Source organism: Sorex araneus, chromosome 3 (genome assembly GCF_027595985.1).
Source record: "Sorex araneus isolate mSorAra2 chromosome 3, mSorAra2.pri, whole genome shotgun sequence".
NCBI lineage: Eukaryota > Metazoa > Chordata > Mammalia > Eulipotyphla > Soricidae > Sorex > Sorex araneus.
In genome coordinates this window covers 6,314,301-6,339,710 of record NC_073304.1, presented here as the reverse complement: position 1 = coordinate 6,339,710, position 25,410 = coordinate 6,314,301, and positions in this window count along the sequence as shown.

Here is a 25,410-nt window from a genome sequence, read left to right as displayed (position 1 = left end):
TCCAGCCCTAAACAGGATTCTTGCGACAGTAAATGCTACCATCATGGAAATTCCTTCCAAAAGGGAGTTAAAAACCAAGCAGCATCCTTGAGAAGAGGGGAAACACTTTTAATTATGCCAACAGACCCAGCAGAGCTCCTGCTCTGAAGTCTGGGCCCTGGACAAAGACGAAGTCTCTGTTTCATAGAGTATCTGGTAGCGGGATAAGGCATTTCCAGGCAGCTGCCCAGAGAGGATAAAAGCAGAAGTTTTCAAGCACGATCCTTTGCAAAGCAGGGTCTTCCCACCTCAAGGACGTTGGCGTCTTTGGAGGACATTTCCAGTTTACCAAGCTTACAAAGTGGAACTATGCCCATCTCAAGGACATCCCAAATGTCCTGTCCTATCACCCAAACTCAGCTGTCCCCTTGGCAGCTCCCTGGTCTCAGCCTGCTTGAAGTGAGTTTGTTTGAAATGTGGACAGGGCTCTATTTTCCTCACTAGTATTTATTAGTACTAAATAAATACAGAGGAACCCAGGTGTGCGGGACCCGGGGCCGAGATCTCCAAGACTGCTCGGATCGGGACTGGGCCTGAACCTGACAAGCCACTGAGAGTTTATTGCCTGCACAGGAGAGCCTGGCAAGCTCCCCGTGGCATATTCATATCCTAAATGCAGTAACAGATATATACATACCTCTCAGAAAGCCTGGCAAGCTACCGAGAGTATCCTGCCCACACAGGCAGAGCCTGGCAAGCTACCCATGGCGTATTGGATATGCCAAAAAACAGTAACAATAGGTCCCATTCCCCTGACTCTGAGAGAGCCTCCAATCATTGGGAAAGTTGAGTAAGAAGAGGCTGCTAAAATCTCAGGGCTGAGAGGAATAGAGACATTACTGGTGCCCGGTCGAGTAAATCAACGAACAATGGGATGACAGTGATACAGTATTTATTATGATTATCAACTTGTTTTTTTTTAATTTTATTTTCATAAAGTTGTTCACAATAATGAATTACATTCAATATTTAGACACCAAGCCCACCACCATTACACCTTCCCACCACCGTTATTTCCAAGTTTCCCACCATCACCCAAGCCTGCCCCACATCCAGGCAGCTGCTAGATAACCTATTTTGTATTGCTTGTTACGAATAGCAGGAGATGTTGTGAGGCCTCAAAAGTGGTGGCTCACTCCTGGAATTCTGCAATTTTAAATAACTGGGGTCCGGAGGCATCTCTGCCGTGAGCTGCTCAGTCCTGAGTTTCATTTGTGAGTCTCTGGATCATGACTGTTATGTGCCTACATGGCACCCACAGACAGTTCATGAGCCTGACAGCCAGGACCCCGAAGGCCGGGGAGACTGCAAGGCCGGGGAGACTGCAAGGACCTCCAGTTTGCCTGGAGTCACTGGTCCCACGTACCTGAGTTTTCCATTGGGTTTTGGAAGTTTGCGGCCACCGGGATTCGTATGGGGCAGGTGGAGGGATGACACCTGTTCCCATCTGAGGCCCCGGGTGAGATCAGCCTGGGCAAGGTCCGGAGGCATCTCTGCAGTGAGCTGTTCAGTTCTGAGATTCATTTGTGGGTCTCTGGATCACGGCCGTTAATGTGCTTAAATGGTACCCGGAGGCATGAACTTGTTTTTTTAATTTTGCTTTGGGGCCAACCTTACAGTACTCAGAAGCTACACCAGGCTCAGTGCCTTGGGGCCACTCCCTGGTGGGACATGGGGCACAATGCAGCAGCTGGGACTGGACCCAGGGCTCTGCATGCAGAGCATGTCCTCTAGCTATTGAGGCATCTCCGAGCCCCTGAGTGTGGTTTTATATATTCTCAGCATGTCACCAGAGGAATTGGCTTCTCAGCGCTAGCCGACAGTAAATTCCTATTTCTTAACCCATCAAAGGCTCTATTTTGTTAAATCTGAAAAAAGCTTATATTCCCTTGCCACCCAAGAGCAACGCCCTGTGGGTGAATTTCTTTTTATGTTTAAGATTGAAGGCTGAAAGCTATTTCTAAAGGAGCAGAACAGGCCAATTCCCTTCATCAAACAGTTATTGGGCGTCTCCTCAGTTCTGTTAGCGTTGAGAACTGCAGGGACAGAAGCAGATGCAGTCCCTGCCCTCCAGCGGCCCAAAATTGTGGGAAAGGCAGAAATCTCTAAGTGAGTCTGGTGCAGGCTTAAAGACAAACTTTCTGAAGGGCAAAGAAAACAACGCAAAGGGTTCTTATAGAATGAGAATTACTCAGACAAGGACACATGGCAAGATCTCTTTGGAAGATAGGTTTGTCTCAGGCTTTATTTTTATTTATCTCTGGTTCTTGGGATTCACCACGCTATACTCAGGGTTTACTTCAGGCTCTGAGCTCACGGATCACTCCCAGTAGAACTTGGGGAACTTTATGGGGATGCTATGGATCAAACCTGGACATGTGCATGGCAAATGCCATACCTGTTCTACTATCATCGCAGCTCCTGTTCAGGTTGTTTGTTTTTTTTTAATTCTTATTTTTTTGCTTTTTGGGGTCACACCCAGCAATGCTCAAGGATTACTCCTGGCTTTGCACTCAGGAATTACTCCTGGTGGCCCTTGAAGGACCATATGGAACGCTGGGCATCGAACGCATGTCAGCCGCATGCAAGACAAGCACACTCCCCACTGTACTATCGCTCCAACCCCTAGTTCAGGTTTTAGAAAGTGGGAATTCTTCAACAAAATGGCATTAGAGGCAGCTTCTTAGATTGACGCAAGTGATCCCTACCTTCTGATAACTCCTGGCTTGGATAAATCTGTTTGTTTGTTTGGGGGCAGCACCTGGTGATGCCCAGGGGGTTATTCCTGGTTCTGTATTCAGGAATCACTCCTGACAGTGTTTGGAGGACCATATGGAGTGCCAGGATTGAACCCAGGTCAACCATGTGCAAGAAAAATGTCCTATCTGCTATGCTCTTGTTTCTATCCTTGACCTGGGTAATTCTTGATCACTGAGTAATTTGCTTCTAATGAATAGAAGTCACTTCCATGGTTAGTTTACAGAAGAATTGTGTTTGTTTACATAGCATGAAGGTAGTAGTGTCGATTTCCATGGTTTAGGTAGGAATTTTACTACACCCTCACTGCTGCCCAGTGCCCAGACTCTTCACCGCTGTCCCTATGTTCATCTGGGCCAATTTGAAAAGATTTTGACTTCCGTCTTGCCAATTCCTTTTGCTTATCATTTTTCTGTGGCCTTCCAAGTGGTACTCAGGAGGTGTGGGGGCTCCACTGGTGATTCTCAGTCAATACCATCAGCGTTTCAATGCAGGGGCCTGAGAATGCATGCCAGGGGTATTCAGGTCACCCCAGTGGTGCCGAGGGGGGTGGGGCTTCAGGGCTGCACACAGCACCTCACTGAGCTCAGCAGACTTTGTGGTGCTGGGAACTGAAGGTGGATTGAATCCAATCACTATGCTCTCTCACAGCAATTCTGATGATGATGATGAATTTGTGGTCATTTATATGTGGTGAGAAGTTGGGGACAACCTCAGGTTGGAATTAAGTGAGAACCTAAGCCCACAGCCTAAAGGAAGAGGATCCCATTAGCAGACCAGCAAAGGAGCAATTCCTTCCTCAACCAAACCTTTGATTAGACTCCAGCCAAAGCCAACTCCTTCATTCTTGTCTTGTGAAACTTCTGAACAGAGGTTTCCACTTTCTAGTGCTGATTCTTGAATCACAGAAGCGAAGGGAGTATAGGTTCATTGTTTTCAGCAGCTGACCGAGAGATTTGTTATATTGCAATGGGTAACTAATACAAGTGTCCATGTGGAAAAGACATTGCAGCAATTGAACATCCCGAGCAGTGGTCCAGGAAGCTATTGTCTCATCCATCACTCACCTTATGGGATTGTCCTGACAAGAAGGTGAGGCCAAGGCAATTCACATTTCCCGAGCCAAGGATTTGGAGAATCATATTCAAACTCATTTGGTTAGATCATCAACATCCCAGAGAGCTCTAGCAGGATCAGGGGTTAGAATGACAGGTTGTAGCTAAAGTTGGAAGGATTCTTGGTGCCAGCTAAGATCTGCAACTACACAGGCAGGAGGAAGTCACTGAGGGAGTCACTTTCCGAGACTCCTGTGACTGAATATCTATTGCAGTGTGCTGGACACATGGGAAGGGAGAGAACTTGCAGTCAGCTACAAAATCTTATGAGAGGGAAAGAGGGCTTGAACTCTGACCAAAGAAACAGACCAAGAATCTTCACGACAAGCCAAAATGAAAATGTCATCGGTGCCGGAAGTTCACTGCAGTCAAGGGAACTCCATCTGTGATTTATTTGCCAGCCAACCCATTTTCTATGCCATACCTGGTGACAAGCTCATAGTGGAACAGAAAATAATCTCAGGCTTGGCTTTGTGGAATGGAAAGAAATACACTCAAGATGAAGGAAGGGGGTTGGATGAATTTTTTTTTCCCCAGAAAAGACCAATTTTTAAATCTTGAGAGAATGCTGGAGTTCCTGTGTTCTGCCTCCTCCACCTACTAATGTCCTGCTTCTCAACTTAAGGATCACAGCTCCCTAAGGCCCTTGGAAGTAGGCTTGAAGGATGCTCCAATATTAATATTTCAAACACACCCACCTATCCCTTCAGTCACTCGCAATAAAGCAACATAGCTGAGAAGGATGGAAATCTCAGACAAGCTGTATGGCGGTTCTCGGAAACCAATTGGAATTCCTGACTGGGTCTGTACACTTCTATTGAGCAAAGATGAGAAAACCAACCAATGGCCCCTTGGAAATGGGGGTCTTTGCCTTGGCTGCACCCTCATGTGACGGTCAGGATTTATCAGGGATACATTTTTATCAGTAGCAAGATGACTTTAGTAGCTTCTGCCTTTTAGAGCTGTTACTTGGGATTAAAAGATATAATGTATGCTAGGTTCCTGGAACGCTATACACATAGTAGCTTTTTTAAAAAGCATTGTCTACATCAAACATTCAGGCAATGGGCAAGGCAGACAGGGAGCTGTCCGTGGTCCTGAAGAAGTCTACTTGGAACCTTTTTTCCTCCTCTTCATGCCTGGGACACTGGTTCAAATCTCTTAATTGTAGCCAGAATCTGGAAAAAACCCGAATGCCCCAGAACGGATGACTGGTTGAGGAAACTTTGGTACATCTATACAATGGAATACTATGCAGCTGTTAGAAAAAAGGAGGTCAAGAATTTTGTAGTCAAGTGGATGGGCATGAAAAGTTTCATGCTGAGTGAAATGAGTCAGAAAGAGAGAGACAGACATAGAAAGATTGCACTCATCTATGGTATATAGAATAACAGAGTGGGAGACTAACACCCAAGAACTGTAGAAATAAGTACCAGGAGGTTGACTCCATGGCTTCGAGGCTGGCCTCACGTTCCGGGGAAAGGTCAACTCAGAGAAGCGATCACCAACTACATTGTAGTCGAAGGCCATGTGGGGGAAGGGAGTTGCGGGCTGAATGAGGGCTAGAGACTGAGCACAGCGGCCACTCAACACCTTTATTGCAAACCACAACAGCTAATTAGAGAGAGAAAACAGAAGGGAATGCCTTGCCACAGTGGCAGGGTGGGGTGGGGGGGAGATGGGATTGGGGAGGGTGGGAGGGACACTGGGTTTACGGGTGGTGGAGAATGGGCACTGGTGAAGGGATGGGTTCCAAACTTTGTATGAGGGAAGTATAAGCACAAAAGTGTATAAATCTGTAACTGTACCCTCAAAAAAAAAATCTCTTAATTGTGTGTGTGTGTGTGTGTGTACTGTTTCCTCAGCCTTACAGTAATGTTTCCTTATGAATTTTTTCACCTTAGTGAGATTCTCCCTCCATCATTTTTTTCCTGTGTCATCTCTGAAAGCACAGATCTAGTTTTCTCTCCCACAGGCAAGGCTCAAATACTGGCATACATTTCATTTATTTTTTTTAACTTTTTGTGTCACACCTGGCGATGCACAGGGATTACTACTGGCTCTGCATTCAGGAACCACTCCTGGCGGTGCTCAGGGGACCATATAGGATGCTGGGACTCAAACCCGGGTTGTCCGCGTGCAAGGCAAATGCCCTACCTGCTGTGCTATCACTCCAGCCCCATACATTTAATTTTTATTTTATTTTTTGGAGGAGAGGGTTTGGATTACCCCCAGTGGTTCTCAGGGCTTCCTCCTGACTCTGAGCTCAGGGATCACTCCTAAAAGAGCTCCAGGGACCACGTGTGGTGCCAGGAATCAAACTAGGGTCAGCCTTGTGCAAGGCAAGCATCCTATCTGCCACAGTACCTCTTAAGATCCTGATAGAACACATAAAAGCAGAGTGCCTCCTCCCTCTCCCCTCGCCTACTACTCCATTCTCACAGTAACTCTTTTTTTTTTTATAATTTATTTATTTTTAATTAGAGAATCACCGTGAGGGTACAGTTACAGATTTATACACTTTTGTGCTTATACTTCCCTCATACAAAGTTCGGGAACCCATCCCTTCACCAGTGCCCATTCTCCACCACCCGTAAACCCAGTGTCCCTCCCACCCTCCCCACTCCCATCTCCCTCCCACCCCACCCTGCCACTGTGGCAAGGCATTCCCTTCTGTTTTCTCTTTCTAATTAGCTGTTGTGGTCTGCAATAAAGGTGTTGAGTGGCCGCTGTGCTCAGTCTCTAGCCCTCATTCAGCCCGCAACTCCCTTCCCCCACATGGCCTTCAACTACAATGTAGTTGGTGATCGCTTCTCTGAGTTGCCCTTTCCCCGGAACGTGAGGCCAGCCGCGAAGCCATGGGGTCAACCTCCTGGTACTTATTTCTACAGTTCTTGGGTATTAGTCTCCCACTCTGATATTCTATATACCATAGATGAGTGCAGTCTTTCTATGTCTGTCTCTCTCTTTCTGACTCATTTCACTCAGCATGAAACTTTTCATGCCCATCCACTTAACTACAAAATTCTTGACTTCCTTTTTTCTAACAGCTGCATAGTATTCCATTGTATAGATGTACCAAAGTTTCCTCAACCAGTCATCCGTTTTGGGGCATTCGGGTTTTTTCCAGATTCTGGCTATTGTAAACAGTGCTGCGATGAACATACATGTGCAGATGTTGTTTCGATTGTACTTTTTTGCCTCTCTGGGATATATTCCCAGCAGTGGTATTGCTGGGTCAAATGGGAGCTCAACCTCTAGTTTTCTGAGAGTCGTCCATACTGTTTTCCAAAAGGGCTGAACTAGCCGACATTCCCACCAGCAGTGTAGAAGGGTCCCTTTCTCCCCACATCCTCTCCAACAGCGGTTGCTTTTGTTCTTTTGGATGTGTGCCAGTCTCGACTCACAGTAACTCTTGACCTGTCATTCCACTCAACTGTCTCGCCACCCGTTTCCAGCCCCCCACACTTTGATACCTTCATGCCTTTCCCCAGGCTCTTTCCTTTGCTTAGAACATCCTCCCTCATTTGCAGACATCCACCTCCCACTTATCCTCAAATGTCATCTCAACTTCAACCCTCTCTGTTGCCCGTTTCCTCCACCCTTGAGAATGATTCATCTCCCGGAAGCTTGGATAATCCTATTTCTATGGTGGCATTTATCTTTTCACTCTTTTGTCTCTTGCTGGGAACCCTTTGATGGCCATAAAGGAGGTATTATCCTTTCATCCCGAGCACAAGATGGGTATTTGAAATCAATGAACAAGTAAGCAAAGCTACCCTTTCCCTGGGCAACTCCACCTCTATCTAGTAAAGCCCAAAACAGTCTTCAAGGATTCTTTTAGTATCCCCAGGTGTTTTGTCTTCTCTTTGAGGACCCACTGTTGTGTTTAAGCTAAAGTTAATCATATGCCCTCTTATTTCATGCATGTCCTCACCTTAACTTTCATCCATTGTTCACTTACACATATCACATTTTCTATAAATGGGTGTAAAAGAAGAAGAAATCATGTACAACCAACTTCTAATAAACAATGATGGAGAACTGACTCCTGTCACTTTAAGGGGAGGAAGTTGATTCTCCCAAAGGGAATTAATTTACCCAAGAGGAGAAATGATTGTCCCAAGCCAAGTCACACACAGCAGGTGACAGAGCCGGGATGATGTCTCCAGGCTCCTTCTCCCCACCTTCATCAGCTTGGCAGGACACAAAATTGATGCTTCAGTTGAGCAAATTGTATTGCTTCAAGGTACTTTTATTGTTATTATTAACTGCAATGTAAAAATGATCGATGTCAACAGAACCGATGACTTGGCTCGTGGATAGCCAAGTTTTCTGCTACAGGAATTTAACACCTCAAGTCAGTGTGGGCAGTAAGCTTTGAGAGGAACTGCAATTCATGAAGGAGACTCAGATCGACACATAGAATGTGCCAGCGTAGAAAAGGCCATGGGATGAATTTGCAACAGGTGATCCACATCCAGGTGTGTGACTGGGGACGAGGATTTCACACCCCTTCTGTGTGACATGTGTGAAATTGTGTTACCCAACATTTCTCCTCTGATTAAAGAGTGAGGACATTTATGTAGATGCTAGTTCTGAAGAAAGCACAGACGTTGAGCAATGATTACTGGGACAGGGTGCTGTGCAAAAGAAACTTTTGTTGTTGTTTTGATCTCAGAGATTACTCCTGGCTCAGTGCTCAGGAATCACACGTGGTGGTGCTCAAAGGACCCTATGGGATGCCAGGGATCGAACCCACCATGCAAGACAAATGTCCTCCCACTGTACTATCTCTCTGGTCCTATCAAAAGTAATTTTTTTTTGGTTTTTGGGTCACACCTGGCGATGCACAGGGGTTATTCCTGGCTTTGCACTCAGGAATTACTCCTGGCAGTGCTTGGGGGACCATATGGGATGCTGGGATTCAAACACAGGTGGGCCACATGCAAGGCAAACGCCTTACCCACTGTGTTATTTCTCCAGCCCCTCAAAAGTAATTTTTTAAAGAGAAAAAACCCCACAGCCTTTCCCCTCACAGACTGCATACAGTCACCAATTTCCTTTTAAGGTCCATATATATATATATATATATATATATATATATATATATATACTCATTCTCCTCCATTGTGACCCTGGCACCCAAGCCCACTGTTCTACCCCCTATTGTTGGTTTATTTTGTTTGGGGGCCACACCTGGCGAAGTTCAGGACCAACTACCACCTCTGTGCTCAGGAATTACTTCTGGAGGTACTCAGGGGACCCTAATTGATGCCAGGGACTGAACCCAGATGGGCAACATATAAGACCAGCACCCTAGCCACTGTGCCATCTCACTAGCCCCCATTCTACCTTCTTGAGTCAGATCCTGTCTGCCTCCTCCTACTCTGACTGCCCGCCCCCCTTTGCCTGGGGTGTGAGCGATACCAACATCTCTAGCCTGGCCCCCTACAGTGCGTGTCTCCCAAACTCACCTCTCCCAGGATGTCACACTCGCAGGGACCATCCGGGAAGGGCCCAAAGGAGACTCTCATCAGTGGTGGAGCAGGCGCTATGTCTTTCTAACAAGAAGGGCCCATGTTGGCATGCACAGAGCCAGATTTAGCAGACAGGCTCTCCTCCGAGTTTTGGAATCAAGTCTGGCACCGGTGTTACAGCCCAGTGTTCAGGGCTGGGGAGACTAGAGGGTTTCAGGTGTTCGCCTTGCAGGTGACCAACCTGGGTTGATCTCCAGCATTACATATGGCGCTCAGAGGAGCACTTGGAGTGTCCCCTGAGGGCAGAGCCAGGGACGAACCTTTAGCACCACTGGGTGTGGTTCAAAAAGTAGATAAAGGACCAAATGTGATGGCCTCTCAGCATCTGTATTGCAAGCCATAATCCCCCAAAGTAGAGAGAGAGTAAGAAGGAAAATGTCTGCCTTAGAGTTAAGAGCTGGAGTCAGGTGGGGGTGGTGGGAGGGATACTGGGGACATTGGTGGTGGGGAATGTGTACTGGTGGAGGGATGGGTGTTCGATCATTGTATGACTGAAACTCAACCGTGAAAGCTTTGTAACTATATCTCAAGGTGATTCAATAATAATAATAATAATAATAATAAACACCCTGAAACAAAAGTAAAACAAAGCAGAAAGTGGGGCTCAAACTGTCCAAATAACTCTTTATGTGGGTCTAACAATGAGCTAGGATTAAGAATCTCTGGCCCTCGGAGCAGAGAGATAGTACAGAGAGGAGAGCGTTGGCTTTGTACACGCCTGACCTGGGTTTATCCCCGGCATCCCATATGGCTCCCTGAGCACCTCTGGGAGTGATCCCTGAGTGCAGAGCCAGGAGTAAACCCTCAGCACAGCCTGGTGTGCCCCACCCTCCCACCCCCGCCCCCCCCAAAAAAAAATACCCTCTCTGACCAGGGTTAGAGAGATAGTACAGCAGGGTAAGTTTCTTGCTTTGCCTGCAGCTGACCTGGGGTTGATTCCTGGCATCCCTTATGGTCCCCTAAGCACTGCTGGGAGTGACTGCTGAGTGCAGAGGCAGGAGTAGTCTCTGAGCACTGCTGGGTGTGGCTTAAAACCAACCACCAGACTCTGACCACCGGGATTCTCCTGTCAGCCAAACCTGCAGCTTCCCACAGCAGTGAACCCTCCTAGGGACCCCAGATGAGTTTTCTTCTCCCCAGGCGAAGAGTCTGTGTTCCCTGCAGGTCCATGCTTCACCTCTCCTCTACGCCCCAGAGCGGGGCTCCCGTGCTATAACGCTTGCAGAGCAGAGGAGAGGCGAGAAGGAAGAGGGGCCCTGGGCATCCAGGCTCCCCTATGCAGGAATCATCTGCTTGCAGAGGTTTCCAGCTTATTTCTGCTGTCCCCTAGCCCCCACCCTCCCAGTGCCTTGATGAATTCTGGGGAGGAAACCATTTGGCATCTGCAGCCAAGCGCTCTGCTACTTGAGTGCGGCGGTGGATAGAGAGTGACAGCACCGTATCAGTCACAGCTTCCCGCGGCTGTCACGGCTCTGCTCTCTCTGCCCACACGGAGGCCAGAGCTCCCCGGCTTGCAGGCGGCAAGTGGCACTTCTGCCGGAGAGGTGACCTCTCGAAATGTCAGACTGCCAGTCGAGGCTGTCAGCTTTTATGGCCCTGGAGATTAATCAGAGGGAAACCATCAAGCACCCAGACCTGGCACCTCTCTCTGAGCTCAGATGGGTGCTGACAAAATGCCCGGGGAACCAGCAGTCTCTCGGAGCACCGGGGGATTGCCCCAGCTCTGGGCCCTCCTTCTACAGGCGTGTCATATGTGTGATGATAAGCACAGCACCGGAGTGGACCAGGGCCTCATGACAGACAAGAAATTGAGGCTCAGAGAGATGACACAGCCAGCTCAAGGTCACACAGATGGGAGAGGCAGGAACAGAGCTGCCAGCAGGCCGAGGCCAAACTTGTGCAGTTCTAGTATTCAACCTGGCACTTGGCACAGGGAAGGTCCATGGGCAGCACTAGAATAAATGCATAAAAGAATAAATACAGATGGGGCTGGAGCAATAGCACAGCAGGGAGGGCGTTTGCCTTGCACGCGGCCGACCCGGGTTCGATTCCCAGCATCCCATAGGGTCCCCTGAGCACCACCAGGAGTGATTCCTGAGTGCACGAGCCAGGAGTAACCCCTTAGCATTGCCAGGTGTGACCCAGAAAGCCAAAAAATAAATAAATACAGAAATGAATGAATGCAGGAATGAATGCATTCAGGGATGAATGCATGCAGGAATGAGTGAGTGAATGAAGGAGTGAAGGAATGCCTCTTGTCATGCTACCTTGAGGACAGGTCCCATCATCCCTTAGGCGCTGTGCCTCGGCTCCACCTAGGAGGGTGCAACACTGATTCTCAATGTCATTGGAGTGTGAAGCAAAATGGGTCTAGTCTGGTTGTTGGTTTGGGATTTTGTTGTTGTTTCTGGGTCACACACAGCTGTGCTCGGCGCTTACTGCTCGCTGTGTGGTGCTCAGAGGACCACCACGTGGGATGGTGCAAGGCAAACCCCCTGCCGCTGTACTGTCCTCCGGCCCCAGATTTGGCTTACTGACATTGTGTCCAAGTTGGAGGGACGTATTCCTACCGCAGGGGGCGGGGGTTCCAAAGCTCTTCTCTGAGCCTCCAGCTCACCTTGGTAGAACGGGGGGCTCGGAAGACACCGGCCTCCCAGGGAGCCTGGACGGGTACCGCGCACACGGCCAAGGCAGGGAGCGCTGCCTGCCCGCCCGGCTGCTGCTTCCTCAGCAGAGCAGCTCTGCTGGGGCCGTCGGGGGAAGGCAGGGGCGAGAAAGGACGAGAAAGCACTAGTCCCTCGCTCTGTGAGCCATGGCCAGCATCTACTTTCTACTCCCCCTGGTCGAGTTGCTCTTGTCTGTCTCCCAGTCTGGTAGTGGGGGCCCAGGAGCCTCCCCACTCTTCCTGGTCAGCACTGGTCCCCCTGCTCCTGTCCCCTTCCCAGTGGGAAGCCCATGAAGTCTGATGACCAGAGCGGAGACCGTGGCTCAGGGTCCCTCCTCCAGGCTCACCTATGTGACCTCCGTTCATTCCACCTGCTACGTGTTGGATGTGGCCTCGGCTTCTGGAAGGTTCCTGAGGATGAGAAATGCAGCTGAGAGAGCCAGATGTGGGCACGGCTTGCTGAGTCCCCTGGGAGCCCCACCACCGCCAGCCACCCATGCTTATGCACACTGGACCCCCGAAGCCGGGGTCCCCGTGCATTGAAGGGAGCCATTCTGGATGAGTGAGGCCTGAGGGTTAGCCGGCAGCGCGGGGTGCTGGGAGCCGTGGGGTGGGGGGCAGGTTCTTCCAAACATGCTGCGGGCTTTGTTGTAGTGTCTCATGCTCGATCTTGGCTCTCAGGGTATGGGGGGTTCACAGCCCTCCCGCTGCCCCCAGACACTATCCTGCTGGCTTTCCCACCCAGGAAAAGTCCTGCTGTGCCCCCCTCTCTGATCCTTCACCTCCAAGCACCACCCTATCCCCCTCTAAAAAACCCTCAGATGACCTTATCTCCAGTTCAGCTCAGCGCCTCTGGCCAGACCAGGGTCCGAGCCTCAGTCCCTTCGCTTCCCACTGCGTTCTCAGCACCCATGGCTGGTTTGGTCCCAGGGTGCTCAGTAGCTGTCGGGGTCTGTGAGCACCGCGGCCTTTTCACTCTGGCCCACATCTGGCAGCTGCCCGAGTCTCCGTAAGCTCTTGGTTGAAACATTGGCTGGAAACTCCCTGGTGTTCCTTCAGTGGCATCAGCTGGAAAGATGGATTCCGTACTGATGGGAGGGGGGAGGGGAGCAGTCAGGACCAGGGTGTTATCCAATGCATCGGGTCCCCCCACGGTCATCCCCATGACCATGAACACACTGGTCATGAACGTTGGCGTTTTCGCTACAACAAGCACTGCCCCCTACTGAGGTGAGAGGGAGACTAGGACGTCTGGGGGCGGGGGGCGGGGGTCGGTGCAGTGGCATCCAGAATACGCCGCTCCCATTAACTTTCTAGTTTTCTTTTCTTTTTTGATTTTCCTTGGGGTCACACCCAGCAAGGCTCAGGGGTTACTCCCAGCCCTGCGCTCAGGTATTACTCCTGAGGGTGCTCAGGGGGAGATGCCAAGAATCGAACCCGGGTCGGCTGCATGCACAGCAAACGCCCTACCTACCCTCTGTACTATCGCTCTGGTCCCCAATTCACCTTCTAGAGAGAACCTTGCCAGACCCCAGGAGAGGCCGCTAGCCAGGGTGGGTGCATCACTTCCAAGACCTTCGCTAGAGCAGACAGGATGCCCCGCCCCCCCCAGAAGAACATTACATTGGGGGTCAAGCTGGGAGGCCAGACCTGTGGTGAACTGGCGTGTGGACACAGCCCCAGGCCTGGCGAGGCTCTGGCTTCACTCCACTCTCCTTGGCCCAGCAAGGGCACGCGCCCTGCCCCTCCCCCCGCCCCCAGTCTGTGGCTCAGACCCAGCCTTGCTCTTTCTGTGGTTTCCTGCAGCCAGGCAGCAGCTGATCAGAGCAGAAGCGACGGTCAAGCTAGCCTGGGTTTGAGATGGGAGGACGCGGCGAGCAGATGACTTACACAGTCGGTGGTTACATAACCAGCCGCGCTCTGGCCCGGCACTTCCTCCCTGCCCCCGAGCCCCGTGCCAGGCCCGCAGCTGCCCTCAGTCACGCCAACTCTCCAGCCCACGCCTCCGCTGCTCCCCCTCCACTCCGTTCCTGGGAAACTCCGAGAAATTCCAGGAAAAATCTCTGCCTCAGTGGTTGTGGCGAAGAGGTTGCGGCCGTGGTCTCGCATGATCAGGCAACGCAGTGGAACTTCTCACCGGCCTGAGATGCTGGGCTCCTGCCCCTCCCCTCTCCCGAGGTGTGTGCAGGCTGGCTGTGCCCGGGAGCATTTTCTGCCTGGCTGACGAGCAGCAGCCGGGGACAGCTCCAGGCCTTCTTGCTCCTGATTATGGATCCGTCCTGAAGGGCGGGTGCGGTGCAGGGGCTCCCTTTACCCCCGAGAGCTGTTCCTGTCTTAGGAGGAGGAGCAAAGCTTGACTGTCCAGGGAGTCGCAGTGTTCACTGCAAGCCACGAGGCGGGAGTGTCTGGGCGAACTTTCCCTTCTGGCAGTCTGTAAGTGCCCCCCTAGGTAGACCCCTGGAAGGAAGAGTTTCTTCACATATTTCTGTACCTTTGAGGTTAAATGGGGAGGGCCAAGGTACTGTGCAGCTCTTTGGGATGAAAGACAGACAGACAGACAGACAGACAGTGTGAAAGGGTAGATGGATTTACTCCTGTACCTGTCTGGGCAGGAGTGAGCAGAGGACCTTAGGACCCAGTGGGTGCAGGTGCTGGTCTCTCTCTCTTGACTGACAGCAGATTCTTGAGTCAGCCACGCCCCCTCTCCCCGCCAGACACCTCAAAAGGAAGCTGGACTGGCCAGCTCAGAGAGGGTGGAGCTGACAGACCAGGGAAGCTGCCCAACACTCCAACGCTGGCTCAAGGGAGGAGGACCCGGGGCTCAGCACCCTGGGCTTGTTCCTGAGTGCAGGGGACTGTCAGGGAGGCAGCGAGGCTGGCACACGGGAGTGGGGGGCCCTGATGATAGCGCCAGGGCAGAAGCAGGGGGTTGGGGTGTCCTCCGGCCCCCCGCAGAGCCGTGCAGGCCAGGCCTGGCGCCAGCCGTGTAGTGACCATGGACACAGCTCACACATGGACTCCCTGTGCTCTGCGGATGACGGCCACTCCCTCTCTCCAACAGCCCTCAGTCGGTGACTCCTGGCCACACCCTGTGGTCCTCAGGCTCACCCCTGGCTCTGTGCTCAGGGATCATTCCGGACAGTCGGGGGTACCCTAGCCAGTGCCTGGGACAAAACAGGATTAGGCCACGTGCAAGGCAGGCACCTGACCCGCTATGGCCTCTCTCCAGCCCGCGGCTTGTGGGAGCAGGTCACACCTGGTGGTGCTCTGGGCGGCCACGTGGAAGAAGGATGCAGGTGCTCCAGCCCTTGCAGCACCTCCCCAGCCCTGGGGAGGGGGAGGGTTGGATGTTCCTGCCAGGCCAGAGACCTTTCAGCCAATGCGCCTCCTCACTTGGCACTTTCTCAAATGGGGTGCCCGGGACCCCAAGTTCCTGCAGGAGATGAATGGGGTATGGCTGTCTCTACCACACAGATGTGAAGACTCCTCTGGAAGCGAAGCAGGCTGAGAACACGCAGGCCGGGATGCTGAGCCCGGCTCCCAGCCGCCCTCAGTAGTGGACATGGCCCTCTCTGGAACAGTCAGAGCAGAGGCCCCGAAGACTGGGGTCCACATTAGTTGAACACTTGGGCTCTTTGGTGACCCTGCCCCAGGGCCAGGGAGAAACACACTCATTGCATCAAAATGGGTTTTTGATACTTAACAAAGCCTTCAAAGGGAACGGCTGAATTGGAACTACACAGTACCATGTCACCTGGGGCCCCAGGTGGGCCAAACGCACAGGGGTCCCCATCTTTAGACACAGACCCCACTCTACCCCTTTGCTTTCTATGCTGCCGGAGTGGAGACCAATGGAGGAGCTGGTCCCAGGCGTGGCTCCCCCCTACAAACACACACAGACCCTCTTCCTCCTTCCTGGGTTCCTCTCCACCTCCCACCAGAGCCGGCCAGCCAACAGGTCACGGGCTCCAGGGAGCTGAGGAGCCAGTGACATTCTCAGATGTTTCCTTGGAATGTTAATGGGACCCACGCAGGCAGCTGAAGCAGAGGAGCTGAGAGTAGAGAGGTGGGGGGGGGGGTCAGCCACAAAGCGTTTAACTAGCTGCCGGGCTCAGGCGACTCCTCCAGAGCTAGAGACTTTGGCTGCGGAGAGCCGGCCCCGAGAATAGCTGGAGAATCGGCCAGTGGACCGGAAGGACATTAAAGAAGACTCGGAGCGCGCGTGCTGCGGGTTTTGTGGAAGCAGAGGCTGGGGACTGGTTTAGGAAAAACCACTCAAGGCAGGTAAGCAAGGACGTGACCTCGGTGACAGCTGACTGTGTCTGGGTCCACAGTGTCCCCAAACTGCCCCAGCGGGACACCAGTCTGAGCATTTACACCCCATACCTGCCCACATCCCAGGAGTCAGAGGGCTGGGGTACGACCTCCTCCCAGCGGAAGGTGGAGCACCAGAGAAGGGGTGTCCATAATGATCAGTCAGAGCAAGGGGGGGCTGCAGCATGGCCGAATCCAGGGGATCTGTGGACACGCAGAGAATCCACCCCATCAACCTGCCCCAGAGGAGGAAACGGGGCCCAGATAAAGAATCAGGGGTGCCACATTGCTCAGTGCCTGAGTCTAGGGCCCCGTTGCCTGCCTGCCTTTTAATTCCCGATCCTTGAGCCCAGGGGCATCCTCTGGTTTTTGTCCCTCTTCAGCAGGGCCGGGGCTGCGGGGGCGCAGGGCGTGATGGAGACTCGGCTCTTCAAGCCGGCGCCATATTGATTTTCCCAGGACCTTGGCATTGTCGCCTCTGTAGTATAGATGCTAATGAATTGCCTTCCTTCATGCCCCTGCCTGGGGGTGACTTTCTTAACTGCAAAAGGGGTTATTTTCAAAAGCAAGCAGGCAGCAAATAACCTCTCTGCCACGCTTCCCTGAGAGAGATAAAAGCCTTCGCCAAGGAATGAGGCTGTTGGAATCACAGAAGTCAGAGCTGGAAGGGGGCCCTCTGAGACCATCGGGGGGGGGGCGTGGGCAGGAAGGTACCCCTTTTCGGCCCCACCAGTTAGACACTGCACATCTTCCTCCTCTGCCTCTCCCCTTTCGGGATGTTCTGCTTGCAGTGGTTATAACATTGAGAGTTCTTTCTCATCGTTTTATTAATCAGACATGTGTGGGCAATAAAATAACATTCAGGACTTCCCAGGAGATCACTGATAGTCCGTCAGAGCTGCTAATCCACGCGAGAGGCTATCAAAGGCATCCCGCATCAATATCGCTCTGTCTCAAAGCAAGGAAGTCATTCTGTGGGGCCCAATCTTGGCCACACGGAGATTTCCCAGGACGGAATTTCAAAATATTGAAACAGCTCTCAGACCTCAACTCCAACCTTCACACATCTCTGGGATTCTGGGAACACCCTGTTGGAAATCTGTGAACATTTTCATAGAACAGATGGGAAAACAGAGACACAAAATGAGGAAGTGATTTTTTTCCCCCAAGACCACACAGTGAGAAAGAGAGAGCTGAAAGGTGGGTACTTCCTGGCGACTCAGGGATACCCCATATCGAAAACGGGGGCGGAAAGGCCATACAGGGACAGGCACTTTGCACAGTTCTGAGTCCCCGCGAGGTGTAAGTGATGCCCTTACCCGAGTCTGTCCTTTGGAAGGATCCCCGAGCAGCAGAAAGATGCAAAAATGTCATCAGGAACCTGGAAATGTTCAGGACTCAGTGTCTGTAAAGAGAAGCAGGATATTTTCCAGCTGCTTTGGAAAGTGACCCCAAAGAACCACTGACAATCATTCTCCATTTGAATGAGCATCAGAACAAGGACACTGATGTGACACATGGGAGGTCACTGGTGCTCTTCAAGATGGGCCAACTCTGCTGTAACCTTTCCCTGAGATGTGACCCACAGCTGTTTGGCCTGTGTCCCCTCATCATATCCATGGGACAAAACCTTGCTGTTCATGCCCCACAGGACCAGTCAATCAGAAGGGCGAATTCCGAGTGGTTCTTTCCACCCAGAAGGGGTGGCATCATTGTCACTCTCCCCTCGTTACCACCAGGTCCAGCACCACATCAGCTCAGGCCATTTACCCAAATGCCACATGCGTGGACGAGTGGTCCTTCCACGGAGCCAAGACCACTCGGAGGACAGGGGTCATTTGAAGGATGCCACTTAATTGCTTCCTCTGGGCCTTTCCTGTCACTCCCGAAATCCCACAAGCTGGGCTCCGTTCCACTTCATTCACTGGGAGCCAAGTTGGAAGGGATCCAGGAGGGCAGACACCGACATCTTCATTGTACAAGTGGGGACGTGCGTCTCACCTGCGCTCACAGTGAGTGACAGTCGGAACGGGGACCAGAACAGGCCCTTCCTGGAGGGCTGAGGTGCTCACGCGCTGTAGCTTCCCGGGGGGATGGAAGCCGAGTGGGTTTGATCAGATTCCTGGGGGAGACAGACACTCAACCAAATTCCCATCCTCTGCCAGGCCCCACCTGGACCGTGATGACAAGATAAAGGCTTCGAGTCTAAAACAGAGATGGGGCAACTAGTAAATATGGAAGCCAATAACACCAGACTACTAGAAACCCTGTAAGAAAAATATTAAACATGTGGACTTAAAGGGAAAGCGGTCGTTGAAGAAGGGGGTGATAGAGTGGGAGAAAGAGTACAGTATGTAGGTCTTGGTTTTTTTTTTTTGGGTCACACCCAGCGATGCTCAGGGGTTACTCCTGGCTCTGCACTCAAGAATTACTCCTGGCGGTGCTTGGGGGACCATATGGGATCCCGGGGATTGAACCCAGGTCGGCCGCATGCAAGGCAAACGCCCTATCCGCTGTGCTATCACTCCGGCCCCAGTATGTAGGTCTTGCACACAGCCAGTGTGGTTGGATCCTCAGCACTGATAAGGTTCCCTGAGCACTGCCAGGGGAGTTAGCCCAGAGCACAGTCGAATGTGGACCCCAAAACAAAACATTAAAAAAATCACTTTTTCACTCAGGGTCTCTGTTCTCCCATCTGTTCTATGAAGAGCAAGAACAAAGGGCCATGCCAGAGCACCGCGGGGCACTCAGAGGACTGTGGGCGCAGGCTCCTGGGAGGAGACCAGGAGCACCCTGGGGAGAAGAAGTGGGAGAAGGGGTGCGGGAAGAGGCTGGCGGTGCCAGATGCTGCAGATATGCAGAGACATGACGTCAGAGTCTTTAAGACCCTTTGTCTTAAAACAGTGACTTCAAAGGGGCGAGTGCGGGGGAGGAGGAGTCACTCTGCTCTTCCGCTAACATGCCAACTCCATGTGCATACATCCACACACATGAGCCTATATAGCTACACATACATTGCATGCACACAGTGTATACACACGCACATGTGCACACACATAGTGATTCACTACAATGCAACATATTGTATGACATTCCATAACGATGTACATGTTTACATCCATTTTCATGTATTGTAGCACTGTGGCACTGTCATCCCATTGCTCATCGATTTGCTCGAGCGGGCACCAGTCACATCTCCATTGTGAGACTTGTTGTTACTGTTTTGGGCGTATTGAATACACCATGGCTAGCTTGCCAGGCTCTGCTGTGCGGGCGGGATACTCTCAGTAGCTTGCTGGGGATGGAGGAATCGAACCTGGGTCAGCCGCGTGCAAGGCCAATGCCCTACCCGCTGTGCTATCACTATTATTAAATTTATTATGACATTCGTATAAATAATATCCACTCAATATAGCAGATAGTGTGACATAGACATATGTATCTTTGTATCTTAGCTTACTATGTTCTATGGCATGTTACAGTGGATTGGTGCATCTAACAAACTGCAGCCAGACAGCTGGGGACCCGGGAGAGCAGATGGCGTAGTTCCCTTCAAGCCCGAGTCTGCCGCGGGAGAAAACCAGACCAAGGCAGTCAGCCTGGGGCTTCCCTCTCACCCTTGGGAGGATCAGCTCTTTGGGTCTCTGCTGGCCTGCAACTGATTGGGCACAGCCCCCCACCATCCCCCGGACACACACACACACACACACACACACACACACGCACGCACACACACACGCACACACACACATGCACACACACGCACACACACACGCACACACACGCACACACATGCACACACATGCACACACACATGCACACACACATGCACACACACACACATGCGCACACACACAGACACATGCGCACACACATGCACACACACACGCACACACACATGCACACACACACACATGCACACATATGCACACACACATGCACACACACGCACACACATGCACACACGCACACATACATGCGCACACACGCACACACACATGCACACACGTGCACACACACACGCGCACGCACACGCACACACACACACACACACATGCACACACACACACACACACCCGCTGGGGATGGGAAGTGTTTTCCTCCACTCACGGATTCATCTAGAAACAGCTTTACAGACACACCCAGACTTGTGTTTGACCAAACGTCTGTGCTCCCAGCGCCGTCGGCACACGAGATGAACCGTCGGGCAGGATGCAGCCTCAGCTGAGATTTCGGGAGAGGCAAACTCCTAGGTGCTGACCACCGGGCCCTAGCATGAGCTGGGCTCTGCTCCTGCGGCTGGGCTCGGGAGAGGGGATAAGCACGCAGGTGGAAGAAGGCGGCCCCGCTGTCAGTAAGGGAGGCTGAAATCTGTCATCCCCGGCCTCATGTGAAAGCCCTCGCACCCCAACTCAATATATGGTGGACGAGGAAGTGTGGCCCACGGCAGCGGAACCCCGAGGCTCGAGGGCAGGTGGACGAGACCCAGGGAAGGGAGTGTGTGTGTGCCGGGGAGAGAGGAGGCGGGAGCAGAGGCCAGCACCGCCCTCTGCAAGCCTGACCATCTGCCTCTCACCTGCCCTGGAGGCCTTTATAGGATGACATTGGTTTGTCCTTTCCGCCTTGCCACAGGGAATTTAGGTTTATTGGGTTACTCCCATCATAGTGCTCCCATTCCTCTGTGTTTACTTCTAACTTCTTTCTTTGTGCTCTGTTGACTTGTAAATATTGCTTTTCTCTTCTCCTTAAGTCCTTCGCATAGCTAATTTAGAGCAATGTCCTTTCTGTACGGACACAAGAAGACAGTTAAAGCTATGCTTTTGTAACTTGGGAGTTAATTGATTCTGAATGATATTTACCTCCTCGACATCTGTTCTCTCGACTTAAGCCTCAGTTGCCCTTACTTCCTAGCCCCCCAAAAGCAGGATCCTGACGAGGGACTGGATGGACCCAGGGCAAGCTGTGAGCGATGTGCTACCCTGGCATCAAAATGGGCCTAGCCAAAATGCCATAATATTTAATTATAAGTTAAGGGCATGGTCATGGACAAATTATGTCATGATCCAAAAATAATACTAGATTCGGACCCTGCTAGGGTTAGGAATGATTAATCTAGCCTGAGCACTGTAGTCTGAATCTGTGGCGAGATGTTCTCGGGAGAGCCACCCTACAAACTCAATGTATCTCTTATTGGGTCCATGCAAAATAACTAATATTGGGCCGGAGCGATAGCACAGTGGGAAGGGCGTTTGCCTTGCACGCGGCCGACCCGGGTTCGATCCCCGGCATCCCATGTGGTCCCCCACGCACTGCCAGGAGTAATTCCTGAGTGCAAAGCCAGGAGTAACCCCTGAGCATCGCTGGGTGTGACCCAAAAAGCAAAAAAAAAAAATAACTAATATTAAGAAGAATTCAGATGTTAATTAAGATGTTAATTAAGTTATTGGACTAAGGAGAAGAGGAACATCCCTAGGTGGTTTATCCACCCTTGAGCCTGATGGGCAGTCAGGAAGGGCTTATGCTGATTTTGCTAGGGATGGGGTGTAGCGTCTATCCCCAATGTGGGAGGTGGGGGCGGCAGGGGGGCAGCGGTGGAGGGGAGCAGGAGGGTTGGGGGGGCTGGAGAACACGAGAGAGTTGGAGAGAGATGATGAGAGAGAGCAGGGCACCAAGAGGGAGTGCGGAGAGACTAGCAAGGGGGGCAGAGGGAGAGACGGAGAGAGAGAGTAATGCGCTCAAGAGAGAACGTGGGCTTCTCCAAGGCCGGAGAGACCCCTACACACCCCCCAGCATGAGACAGGAAAGCATGAAAGTCCACATCTCAAGAGGGGAGATGCGGGTTCCAAGGATGGGGTGTGTGTGAGGTGCATACACCATCATTTCATCAGACACCAGCAGAGGATGAAGATGCCGTTTCGGAGGGGAGCAGAGGCGCCAGGGAGAGATCTCTGCAGCCCCCGACCCTTCTTTTTTTTTGAGGGGGGGCATACCCAGCGATGCTCAGGGGTTACTCCTGGCTCTGCACTCAGAAATTCCTTCCGGTGGCGCTCAGGGGACCATACGGGATGCTGGGGATCGAACCAGGTTGGTCACTTGCTAGGCAAACGCCCTCCCAGCTGTGCTATCACTCCGGCCCCAGCCCCGGGCCCTTCGGAGAAGAAGTGAACAATCCGGCAGGAGCTTTTCACCCTCCTGGTGGCTGCCGATGACGCGGAGAGTGTGCGAGCATCTGCACGGGAATCCTGCAGTGTGGCCCAAGGCTCTGGGGAGGGCAGCCTGGGAGTGTCCCTGGGGTGGCCCCCGCAGCTTGGCAGAGGGCACGGCGGGCGTTGCTTGCACCCTGTCTGCCTGGCGAGGGCACTGCCCGGCTTCCTTGTCTCCACACCCAGGCTGCCAAGTGTCTCGGGGGTCGTCTTCCCTGGCACCCTCTCTCCCAGGGCTCAGAGACTTTCCACCGTGAACTCAGCCCCAGGCCGCAGGCTGGGCCTCATCTCCACCCTCTCTCTCTCTCTCTCTCTCTGCTCCGTGAAAGTAGAGTTGCGCTGGGAAGACTCCGTGCCCAGTGCCCGCTGGGACCCTGGCCCCCAGAGACCCGTTCCTCTGAGCGGGCGCCTCACTGCAGGTGCCTTCAGGGAAGGAAGGGGGTTCGGCTGCAATTACAGGGATTCACGTCCTGGCCTCTGCGGTCACTGTCCCCAGCCCTGGAGGGGCTCACTGGGCCTCAGGCAGGTGGCCCCGTGCTGAGGGAAGGGCCCACGCATTAGGGAGATGGGGAGTAACGCTGGGGCCGAGAGTGGAGGGCCAGGAGGTCAGGGACACCCCTCTTCGGAAAATCCGCTGCCCTGCCCTGCTCCTTCTCCCTTTGTTCTTTTCTTTGGGGGCCACGCTAAGGGCTTATTGCTGGATCTGCTCAGACATCGCTCCTGGCAGTGCTCAGGGGGCCTTATGTGGCACTGGGGAATCCAGCCAGAGTCACCCGGTGTCTTCTTAAGCTCGGGACCCAGCAGGAGCCTCCTCAGACCAAAGCAGAGCTGGAGACCTGACACCCTGTCCCCTCAAGGCTGTGTCTGTAACCCTGATGGCACGCAGGGGGAGGTGGAGGGGCCCCGGAGCCCCGGCCCTGCCTCCCGCCTCCCTCCATGCTCTTTGACACCTCCCCCCCGCCCCCATCCCTCCAACTCTTCCTCATCTCCACTCACAGGGTCCCCGTGGTTCTCTGGAAGCCCCTCCTCTGTTCTCTGCCAGGCAGAATCCTTGTCCTTGCGTTTTCACGCACCCGCTCCTCTCCCTTCCGCCGGAAGGCCTGATGGGGCCTCTGAGGTCCGGCGGGATTTGTAGCGATCCCTCGGCTGCACTTGGCAGGATGAAGGGGGTGGGTGGAGGTGAATGGGGAGGGGTGTGTCTGTGAAGGGGCATGAGTCAGTGCCAGCGCTGACCCCTGGACAACACTGCTTTCTCCCTCTCCCTCTCTCTCCCTCTCCACGTCCCTCTCTCCTCTCTCTCTCCCTCTCTCTTCCCCTCTCTCCCTCTCTCTCCCTCTCTCTCCCTCTCTATCTCTCTCCCTCTCTATCTCTCTCCATCTCTATCTCTCTCCCTCTCCATGTCCCTCTCTCCTCTCTCTCTTTCTTCCCCTCTCTCCCTCTCTCTCCCTCTCTATCTCTCTCCCTCTCCATGTCCCTCTCTCCTCTCCCTCTCTCCCTCTCTCCCTCTCTATCTCTCTCCCTCTCCATGTCCCTCTCTCCTCTCCCTCTCTCCCTCTCTCTCCCTCTATTTCTCTCCACGTCCCTCTCTCCTCTCCCTCTCTCCCTCTCTCTCCCTCTCTATCTCTCTCCACGTCCCTCTCTCCTCTCTCTCCCTCTCCCTTTCTTCCCCTCTCTCCCTCTCTCTCCCTATCTCTCTCCCTCTCCATGCCCCTCTCTCCTCTCTTTCTCTCCTTCTCTCCCTTTCTTCCCCTCCCTCTTTCCCTCTCCTTCCCTCTCTCCTTCTCGCTCTCTTCCTCCTTCTTCCTCCCTCTATCTCCCTCCCTCTTGCTCCCTCCTCTGTCTCTGTCTCTGTCTCTCTCTCTCCTGTTGCTTCCCTCCACACACTAGCTGTTTCGTTGGCTTGTGCTCTGCATATTTTGAGTCTACATGAACAGGTGTATTTATATCCATGGTTATATGTTTGGGATTATGCTCACTTCTTTGAATTTATATTTTATCCCCTCGCTCCAACTATGTTCTAATTCCATCCTTCCCCCAACACACAGCGGAGTGGGGAAATGTGTGCAGAAGCTCCGGAAGGAAAATGTGGCATTCCAGGTTTTCTCCTGGGATGGGGCTTTCAGAGGCAGAATCACTTCCGCCAGGGGGCCTGTTTCTTCACCTTGCAGGGGGGTGTTGAGGCGATTCTTGGGGAGTCTCTGAACTCAGGGACACTCAGTGGAGGAGACTGAGCAGCAAGGGGGAGGCCTCCCAGGGACTCTAGAGCGTGCCGAGAGCAGGCCTGGTGGAGGCGAGGGGCCGGGCTTCCTCCCAGAGCCCCAGCTCTCTTGCCCAGCGGGGCCGGCCTCTTCCTCTTCAGACAGGCCTCGACCTCTCCTCTGGGCCAGAGCTGGGGCGGGCGGAGTGGGCGGAAGGAGCTCTGGGCCCTCCTTGGCAAGGGCACCTTTTACAATCACACTCCGGGGCTGCAAAGGGGGACTTGGCAAAGCCAAGGACAAGGCTTTGCCTCTGCACAGCCCCGTGGCCCCAGCACCCGGAGGCGCGAGTCCCCGCTGCTTGTCCCTGCGGGTCTGAGCGTGCCCTGCAGGCACTGGAAGCCCTTCCAGTTGCTGTGTTGGCAGCCTGGGAGCCAGCTGAGATTCCGCTCTTTGGCCTTTTCCCAGGGAGGCAGGCACGCGCGCGCCCATTCATCACAGTCAGCACGGGTTGGCAGCGGCTGAGCCTCTGAGGCAGGTAAACTCCATCTGATCCACAGCCGGCACAGCCCTGCCTCGGAT